The sequence below is a fragment of the Pelodiscus sinensis genome, chromosome 29 (assembly GCF_052426305.1).
Source record: "Pelodiscus sinensis isolate ZL-2025 chromosome 29, ASM5242630v1, whole genome shotgun sequence".
In the NCBI taxonomy this organism is placed as follows: Eukaryota; Metazoa; Chordata; order Testudines; family Trionychidae; genus Pelodiscus; species Pelodiscus sinensis.
In genome coordinates, this window is record NC_143080.1 from 1,787,744 (window position 1) to 1,798,349 (window position 10,606).

General features: G+C 45.5%; 1 long non-coding RNA gene across 1 annotated transcript; it reads right to left on the reverse strand.

Moving 5' to 3' along the window:
- Window positions 1-2,270: 2,270 nt before the first annotated feature.
- On the reverse strand, window positions 2,271-4,860 carry LOC142820969 (uncharacterized). The gene is made up of 2 exons (XR_012898009.2): window positions 4,722-4,860; window positions 2,271-3,145 (listed from the first exon to the last, which is right to left on the reverse strand). It is a non-coding gene; the product is annotated as an uncharacterized LOC142820969 (long non-coding RNA).
- Between the last annotated feature and the right edge of the window lie 5,746 nt (window positions 4,861-10,606).

A 10,606-nucleotide genomic window follows, 5' to 3' on the forward strand; every position in this document is an offset into this window, starting at 1 on the left:
GAATTCCACGACCTTGTGGCTGCAACCATGTTCCCTTCTTCCCATCCCACCACACCCCAGCAAACATGTCAAAAATGTTTATTTTGCTTTATCTGCGGGTGTTTGATCCCCTTGAGGGGGGGGGGGGGCATAATTCTGCAGGGAGGCCTGATGCAGTGAGTAGACAAACAGCCCGCCTGGTACCCTGGGAGGTTCTTTGCGCCTGTTAAGGTCTGGACCCGGCTTTTTATTTTGGAGGGAGGAATGGAGGAAATCCACCACTGGGGAGCGGAAGCGATTGAGAAGCTAGCGATGGCCAAGTGTAGCCGCCCGTCTCCCCAGTCTCCTCCGTCTGCAGCTCTTCGGGGCTAAAGGGCCACCTTGGGTGCGGGGAAACTTTGACAGTGCGCAGCGAGGAGTCGTAAAATCTCCCCAGGAGAAGGAGGTGGGGCCAAAGAGGCCTCAAATCTCTTTAAAGTGGACGTTAGCGAGGTCTTTTTTTTATGGCTAAGGCCTTAAAGGGAAGGATCAAAGACACTGTTTTGCAGAAGTCATGGGCAAAAAAAAAAAAAAATCGGATTCCTTTCCTGCTCGAGGTGTTGCTGGGGGAGGGGTGCCTCTGGTTTTCCTGTGCCTCCTCCTTTCCCCTGGGCGGGAGGGGGGGGGGGGAGAATCGAGGGACATCGGAGGGGTTGCAAAGCCACCCGGCTGGGAGGAGACGGCGCCGCCAGACATTCTGAGGAGCCTGCGGTCTCAGCGCGCAGCGCCAGGCGATTCCCGCGGCAAGGTTTGGGGGCTTGAAAGCCTGGGGCGACTGCGGGGGACATAAACCGCGAAACGGATCAGGGGTCGGGAAGTGGGTCCTGTACACGGAGACATTAAAGATGGGTCTCCCCTAGTGTTCGGTATCAAACTCGGGTACAGGGACTTCTTTCCCAGAAAACATTGTGGGGTCGTTTTCTTTTAAACAAGCTTCTAGCTTTAAAGAGTTACACCCCTTTAGTGAGGATACTGGCTATCTATCCACATGCACCCCATCTATCTATCTATACCCATACAATCTATCTATCTATCTATCTATCTACCAATAGTTTCAATATATCAGCTCTCCATACTCTGGTGCTTGATCCATTAGCACATCTAGCACGGGAGATAATCTAATAGGGGGTCACACGTGTCGAGTCTCGGAAGTGTGAACCCGGTGGTGGCGGTGGGGGGAATTCTCGGGGTAAATTCGAGATTAGCATTAGGAGTTGATTACCTTGCCTGGCGCGCTGTGTGCGTCAATGTGCATGGAACTGCGGCCACACGGGCCTGGACTCTGCGCTCCGCTTCCCTGGATGTTACAGATTGGCTGAGATTTCGATTTTCCTCCCCAGACGTTAAGTTTAAAAGCGGGGGCGGGGGCCGCTCCCTGCCTTCTACGTGGAAGCCCTTTTGTTAGTGTCATCAGGCCCCGTCTCTTTCAAACGGTAGGTTTCTTTTCGTGAACTTGAAGGGGGTAATTAAATGATAAGAGGAGACGATTTTCTTCTATTGGCTTTGCATCTATTCACTCCCCCATAATATCCTCCTTCTTGGCTCTTAACCGATCCCCCCATCTCCCCTCACCAAAAATCATCTGCTAAAATGTCCGCAGCAGTTACCGATGTGTGCAGGTCACTCAGAAAACACGCCGAGGGGAGTGAGAAATGTCCCACCCTTTCCCCATCCTGTGAAGGCGTATCTGGGGTGCACTGGATGAGGAAGGGTACTCAGCTAAGTCTCCTTATCACATTGCTACTCTGAAAGCCGCAAACATTTTGCGCGCGAGCAAAGTAAACCCCAAACTTTACTAGCAGCAAAGGCTCGATCCTGAAGGCCAAACTCTCCCCCAGCTTTTGGGGGGAGCTCTGATAGGGGAGGGGTGGCTGGAAAGGTGCGATCCTTAAGTTGCGAAAGCACCCCTCTATGGACCCCCAAGTAAGCAGGCTCCTGCAGATCAGGGAAAGGCTCAAGCTGATTTCCCCGCTTACTTGGGGCGGTCATGGGGGTTTATTCACACCCTTGTGGTCCAAATTTACAAAAAGAGCACACACACACACACACACACACACACAGAAATTTCTGCCTATGGGCCTGTACTTGTTGGGGGGGGGGGGGGATGATCGGAAGAATGATCGACGCCCAGGCCCGGCTATACAATAACGAACACTTTGCTTCTCCGGGAAGTTTTGTTAAACAATATTTAGCGTTCTCAAAGAGCTGTAAAGATTTATTTTCTTTGCGTGACTAACAAATCACAATGGCTAAATCTCATACTTTTTCAAAGACAAATATAATAACTATAACTATGTAACTCTCTCTCTATAAAACGATAGATGACTATATAACTATAGCTATATAACTCTATATAACTATAGACCTAAATGTATAACTATATACAGTGTATATATAACTATGCATATATATAATCCTGCCTTTCTATATAGGAAGTAAGACATCACATGTTATCTCAAGATTAGCTTTAATCAATCTCTGTGATAAAATTATCTTCCCTGCCTGCTTCTTCGGTAGAGGGAGACTGTATTTCAAGACGAAATTGGCGGTGCAGCTTCCAAAAATGGCTTCACTCTGGTGGTTTCCCTCTCATTCCAACTGGCAGGCCTGGAAAATGTCCATTCACTCACCTGAAATTCATTCTAAAGATTCCTTCCGTCCCCCACCCCCCAAGTGAGACCCTGAGGAGAATTTTGCCATAATTCTCCCATAATTTTTCTCAGTAACAGAGTTAGCGTTCACTGAGAAGGTTTCAAACATGGCCCAAGCGGCCACGCGTCGAAACCCGCTTATAATTCATTAAAAAAAATGCACATGCATAATACATCCGTGAGGGCAGAACTTGGCTTCCTTCCTTCTTAGAAGGCAAGATTTTCTGGGGTTAAAAAAAATTAATGTATAATCTAAAACAGTTTGTGCAAGAAAATGCGTTTCTCACAGATGCTGGCTATAATCCGGTGTTGGTGGGTTTACACCCCTCGCTACTCCATTCGTTTCATGGCGGTTGCTGCTGATGTACACAGTTCGGAGGTCTGAATCAGGCCCGCAGCGTTGCATTGAACTTAGCGGAATAAGAATATTGTCTTGATAAGGAAAGTGTTGAACAATTGGCCAAGACCTTGAATTTCTGCAATGAAAAGTGAATGAAGAAAGTTAGCCCAGTTAAAAAACGAAAGCGAGCAAGTATGTGTACATGGCGAGCAAGACCCATTTTTTATGAGTCCATTATGGACTAAACTACGTGGCGCCATCCCAAATATTGATACTGGAATTTAACACTTGTTTCACCCCGTGCTGAGATCATAAATACAGAGTGTCCTGTCCCAAAAGTATTTAATTTTTATTTTATTTTTGCTGACATGCTCAATCGCAGCTGCTGATGAAAAATAACGCTGAAAAACCAGTTAGGCGGTGCGGGGAAGCAACGTAATGAAAAGAAGCATCTGTCCCGAGCTTTTCTACAGTGAAAAAACATTTAGGACACCTTTTTAAAGACAACTGTTTACTTATTTTTTAGATAGTCCTCATCGATATGAAAGTTGAAAACACAAGGTAAATTCAGAATAACAGGCCAGGTCATCTTATTGTTAATGTGCTAGGTATACTTGTATGTGCCATATGTATATATAACTAATACGTCTCAAAGGGGCATGGTGTTAGTCTATAACTTTAAAAACAACCAGATGAGTTGGAGTGGAAATTAACACTCATCTGATGAAGTGGGTTTAACCCAGGAAAGCTCACAATCTATATTTTTGGTAGCACTTTAGACTAACAAAACATGTAGATGAACAAAACATTTGTTAGTCTATAAAGTGCTACCAGACCATTTGCTTGCTGTTTTTTTCTGTAACAGACTAACTCGGCTACCCCCTAAAGCTCCTGAATCTATATTTTTGTTCGTTTCTAAGGTACCACAGGACTGTTCGTTGTTTATCTATGTAATGTGTGTCCCAGTTGTGCGTGTGTGTATTTCCCAATTTATAAGTGTTTACGTGACTTTCCCACAGTCAGTTCCTTTAAGCCTAACTTCCAAATACAGGGTTAAGGTCGCGTAATTAGAACATCGACTTCTGCTTGTTCAGACTGTGTGCTGTGTAGAGGGAGGAGGTCTGCCTTCCATTAGCAGATATCCATCCCCGCCCTCTTAGCAGCTCGGATGCCTTCTCTTTTACCCATCAAAGGTCTTATGCTATAACCCCTTACTAAAAACAGGAACAAACACCTCCCATATTACTAGGGGACTAAAAATCATTGCATTGGAGTCCGCACTTGGATAGAGAGAGGGGCGTAGGAGAAACTTTAGCTGCGGAGGGTTGCTTTTGGGGGAGGGGAAGGGGTTAGGGTCCTTCCACCCTCTCAGTCCTTTGTAAACCCAGAAAAGTTTCCCATTAAAACTGACACCCTAGGATGGTCCTAGCGGTCACGTCCATCTCGGATTGGCTCGCTCACCGGAAGTTGCTGGCAGACGCCTGTTCCAACCGATAAGTCAGAGACCTTTCCCCCTGCCCCAAAAGTAGGTTTTGTCCCCGCCCCAGCCCCACAGATCCCGGGGCAGCTCCTCAGGCAACTCACCCCTCCCTCAGCGCTGGGCCCCACGGAAGAATCGACCCAGGCTTCTCGGCCCCCACCCGTCCCTCCCCGCTGCTTGTCCGGGCTTCCCACTGCAAACTGGGGGGCGAGGGGGCAGGGTTTTCCCCTACCTCCTTTGGGGTTGCGATGGGTCGCCACTAGACAGGGCTGCTGCGGTTCCTTCCGCCCCGTTTGGGGGACCGGACAGGGTGGTCCCCAGCAATGGCCTTCCGGGGAGTGCGCACCCAAAGCCGAGGAGTCCTGTGCGGGATGCGATGCTGAGAATTATCCAGAGGGATCCGCGTTCACCAGGCGTGACTCCGAATCGGGTCCTGGAGCTGGGGAAATCTTCGGCGTCACTTCACAACCTCGGGCAGCCGTCAAGCCGGCAGGCTCCCAAAGGCTTCCCTGGACTCCTGCCTGCACCCTCGCTCCCTGCGAAGGGGCACCCGCGAGAAAACAGCCCCTCGGCTCCGACTCTAGAAAGGAGACTCTGAAGAGTCCGCTGGGTGGAAGGGACCAACGGAAGAGCAGCGGGTGTTGTTCTCTCTCCAAGAAGCTGCGCGTTTAGACAGGCCTCCAAGCGACCCAACGCCGCGAGAAATCCGAGGTGCGCGCAACGAGGAAAGAACAGCAACTTGGCCGCCAAGGAAGGCGACTCACGTCCGGGCAGGAAGAAGCCGGTTTTGCCCGTCAACACAAGGCGATTTGAGCCAGACTGCCAAGGAATAGGGGTGGGGGGTCGAGGCGGGTTTCTCCCCCGCCCCCCTCCGCCAACACACTGACCCTTGAGTGAAAAATCCATTTTCAGCGCCCAGTCTCTCCTGCCAGCCCCGTTTATAGCCCACATCCCGGAGGGGCCCAAAGGGAAAACGAAGCAAAATAGCCCAAATGCTTGGGAAGATTTTTTCTCTCTCTACGGCAAATGAAAAAGGAGGGTCCATTTTGCCCCCGAAATTCTTCTAGCGGAGAGATCCCCAGGCAGGTAAGTTAGTTCTGGACACAGGGCGTTTGGAATAAAGGCGGATAGAGGCGGCGGAGGGGCGAGGGGGGGGGCTAATTAGGAGGGGTTCTTTCGGAACCTGCTGGGCGAGGGTAATTTCCCCTGTGTAGATTCCAAAGACTGTTACAGTCTTCTCGTCAGACTGTGGACACCTGTGTCGGCGCCGCCAAGCCAATACCGCCACGAGAACCGGCCGCGAGACCTGCTTTATTACATGGTCATTTCATCCCAGTCCTCCGACATAGTTACCTACAGCCACCTTGATCTTCCTCCCCTCCCCCCAAAAAGTCAGTATTTGAGATAAAAAGCCATGCGTCTCCCTTAGCGTGTGTGTATTAGGGGCATCAAAACTTGGCTTAACCCCCCCCCCCAAAAAAAATCAGCTATAGCTGTCGAGCCTAGAAATCGAATACAAATGAAATAACCTGGGGGGAGCGGGGGGGAGCGGATTGTAGAGTTCTCACCACTATTTACGTGCCAAAAACTTTCCTCCTGAGCGGCTGTATGTGTGTGTGAGGACGGGAAATTCCTAAACTCCTCATAGAATCTTCATCAATAATCATCAAAATACCAAATCATTCGCGAGGTTTTACTTTCAGCGTTCAACAAGTGACCCGACTGTTGGTTTTTTAAGCCTTCCCACAGCCACCCTGACTTCCTTCCTTCCGGGCATTTCTTTAATGGGGCTATTGATAGTGGTTTTCTAATCCCGGTCCTGCCAGGGGAACAAGAAAGGAAGTTTAGACTTGAAACTATGCGGTCGTTTCAACGGGACTGCCAAGTGCACTGGCTTCGGGAGAACTAATCCAGTTTTGTGTCGCCATGTGTTCCTCCCCACGCGTATAACGCCGAATCTCCATAGAGCTTAGATAGATCGATGCAGGCTTGTATCAGAATCACGCTTTAAATTCAATTTCCTCTCCGTTTTATAGTTCTCTGCAAACAACGCCGGAAACCGTGGATAAAAAAAGACTTATTAGCGCAATCGACTTATTTAAACAAATTCATAGAGCAGAGTCCTGACTGAATGCCCCACTGAATCTAACCCGAGGTTGGCAATTTGAATATTTTTATTTAAACAGATGTGTGCATGTCCTTGGTTGTCTTAGTCAAGCAGCATTTCTAACGTGGACCGCGAAGAAGTCTTAGAAAGTTTTAAACCTCTTGCATCGCCTGGAGCCAATGGAACGGGGTGAAAGTACTAGAAACAAACAAACAAAAAATACCAACCTGAAAATAGTGAAGGCTGTGTTGTTTCCAAGTTTTTTTGGTAGGTTACTGACTGGGAAAAACGGGTTTAGACTCTGATTCCTGGAGGCTACATGTGAAACAACTACTAAACGTTTAATTTGGGAAAGTTAAATGTGCACGTACAGATTGGCTGCTCATTGGATCGTAAAATAAGTTTGTTTAAAACATTTTGGTAATTTACATTATTTAATGACAATCAACCTAATGTTTCCTATATTACGCTGTACCTGCTGCTAAATTACTTTTTAAGGCTTAGCCACCCTGCTACCGCTAATTAAAGAATATTTCAATTGACTGAGTCAGTCAGTATGCAGCATCTGCAGAGACCCATAAAAGGTTTAAAAATAAAGTTTGGGTTTTTTTTCACGCTGAGAGCTCGATCCTGCCAAGAGCTTGAAAGATTTTACTCCCGTGAGCTGTCCTAGGGCTTGCTCCCGCGACCCAGGTTCCGCGCTGAATTTCGGAATTCATATGACAATGGGACCACAATTGCATTTGAAACTCAGCGGTGTGTGTGTCCCTATTGGCCGCAGACACAAAGCCATGCGCCTCGAACACGTTAAGGACAAAAGAAGAGAACCAACAAAACCTGAAGGATGCTGCTGAAATAAAGTGTAGTGCTTGTGCTTTGCTGCAGAGGAATATTGAACCTTCCTTGCAAAGCGTTTACACACACGCCTAATTCTGCTCTTTAAGTACATGTACCACGGAGAGCAGAATTTGCGCCGACGTTTCGATTTGCTTAATTCTGAAGATGGGGGGGAGGGGGAGCCGACCCTGCCATTCTGACATATCAGAAATGGCACGGATGCTAGAGATTTTATTTTTAATCCGGAAAATGACTAAATCTAAACCATAGTTTTAGTCCCTGGACACCCATTTACTGACAGCTGCTTTTCAATGTGTGCAGATGTATGCCGGGCGGACCCAAATGGCGTATCGAATTGAGTTTTGTGACTCACTTATCTGGACCCCCATCGATATTTTTTTTTAATCGCTCTTTTCTTTGAATCACGCTGACTTTCTCTTGTTACACCTATCGCCTGAAATGTGAAGGGAGGAGATTAGACAGAGGATTTGTGTTTCATGGGTGCGCGCGTGACAGCAATCTCTCCTTTGCTTTGTGCGAATCTTTCCTGCAACAAGGGGTCAAAGATGACTAATAATCATCATTAATAACGTAATACATTGTTGACGTGTAATTGCAAATCCACAAACATTTGGCGGGAGCGGGGTCGGGAGCCGGTAAAATACCTGAACCTTCCTTTCGCTCTTTTTAAATAACTTGGCCACACATTACAAATTGCTGGTGTTTCTTTCAATTTTGCAAGGGAGATATGGTATCACCCCCCTAAACGTCCCCCCCCCCTTTGCCTCTAGTCCATGCGGGAATGATATGACATTGGAGATGGTTTTCACTGGCCCTTGCAATCATACATAGCCCGTGGACATTTGAAGCCACTTTCCCTTCCAAATTTTGGAGATGAAGCGGGTGCCGCTCCATTGTCTCTGACCCTGGTTTATTTCATTGCACTCCGTGTATTAAATTGCTAATCTCCATTTGCGATGTTTCGAGTCTGTATTGTAAAGCCAGTTCTCGCAAAAAGTGAGGCATTTGCTCCGTTGTTGTACTCCTGCACAGCAGTGAATGGGCTTTGCGCTAGTAAAAAAGAAAGAGGTAAAAATATACAGCCGCGTAATACACAGGCTTCTGTTTTTAATTTCGTTCCTGGGGTGCTAAATCATGTACAACTGCTTGTGACTGGAAAAAAATCTTGCTTATTCCATGTTTTACAGAAAAGTATAACTCCGTTTCGTTTATCTTGGATTTACTACAGATACCTGGGTTCTGTGAATAATAAGTTAGCAGACTGTTATCGACTGTCTAAATTCCTCTGAAGTGGGTTCAGAGAAAACCATTTTTGTTTCTTTTTGAGTGGACAAATTAGTTGAGTTTTCTGGTTTTCTTAAAGAGCAGAAAATGTAATCTAAATTTTCCAATTTCTTTCTTTCTTTCTTTCTTTCTTTCTTTCTTTCTTTCTTTCTTTCTTTCTTTCTTTCTTTCTTTCTTTCTTTCTTTCTTTCTTTCTTTCTTTCTTTCTTTCTTTCTTTCTCATTTGCATCAAAACACAGTTACAAATGTTTGTTTTATATTTGGCGGAGGATACAAAAGCTGTAGCTATAGCTGGCAGCTGGCTGGCTGAAAAGGGTGGAAAGGAAATGGAAAAAAAAAAACCTCCCTTATACTAAATAACAGAAGCTGAAGCTGGAAAAAGAGATTCTTCTTTTGACCAGAGAGCGCCGCCTAGAGGCCAGTCGAAGTGTCAGCTGCACAGATTAGACAAGCCAAAAATTGGTTCCAAACCAGAATGAATAGGAAAAAAATAGACCAAAGATAAATGGGTGCTAGCAGAATTAACAATTCACTTCTCATTGTGACAAATGCCTAAATACAGCCAAAGCAAATCAATTTTGGGAGAGGGGAGGGCGGGCTACTGTTTATTTTTCTTTGTTATCGCGGTTGTGACAGTGTGGAGAGGTTTCATAGATAAAACTTTAAAAACTTATCCATATAAAAGCAGTAAGCGCCTTCCATATGTAACACATGCTGGGTGAAAATACTCCACAGCTCTTAAGGGACGGATGCCAAATACTCCAGAGGCTATTTCTGATGAATGGGAACCCTGACAAAGTTGTCATAAAAATGGAGCGCGCTGAAGGTCTAAATAAAGCACCAGGAAATCCATAATGAGAACCTGAGAGTTAAACACGTGTATATAGAAAATAGATCCATGCACAGATATACATAGATAGATATATAGGCAAGTACACTCATCTTCCCTTGCCTATTCATTATTTTAGCAGGAACCTCATGGCGAGTGGAACTAGTCCTATAGATTTAAATGAACTCTATAAGAGAGCTAGCAAGTATGTGATGTCTGCATTTAAAACATTCTGAAGAACTTTTGCAACTGCCAGAAGGGGGAAAAAATCCCATTACTTGAAAATATTCCATCTGAAGGCTTAAACCCACTCTATAGCTTATGTAGTTTTATTATGCTTATTATTCTTAGCATTATACGGTGCCTTACTTATTTTAAGCCTGGTCGTGAAATTAAATGACACATGCAAATTTGTCTTTCATACTTATCTAGGTCGTTTTATGTCTGTAATTGGGTGGGGAAGTCTTTAATGGCCAAGTTTGAAAGCTGAGTTATAAACAGAGTCTTCCAGTTGGTTGTTTTGTATAGACGGAAAATCTACTCTGGCAGCTTTGAGAAAGGCTAATGAAAATGTTTGGGCTAGTGGGTTTCACTTTTAAAAAACTCTCGGGAGCAGATAGAATTCAATCTACGAGGCTGTGAGTGACAAGTGCGTGAGTGGGGGTGTGAATTATTTGTCACTGACACGCCAATAAAGTTTTGTCGTAATATAACTTTTACATTTTTTTGCAAAGTTTTTTGCCCCTCGTTGAGTGTCCGGACTGTGATCCAAAGCGACATGATAGATTTGAAATAAAAAGGACATATTTATTTGAAATCGCAGGCGATGACAAAGATGTTGTTTCTATGTCGTAATTTTCAGAAAGAGAGTTTGTATTGCACACAAATAAAAAAAATTAGGATGCTTGTTTTCTGAACCTAAATTATTTCTCTTTTTATAACGTCGAATTGGATGGTGTTGCCGAGCTGGGTTTTTGGTTTGTTTGTTTGTTTAATCTGTGTTGTGTTTCTATTCACCCCCTCATGTGATGGAAACTGA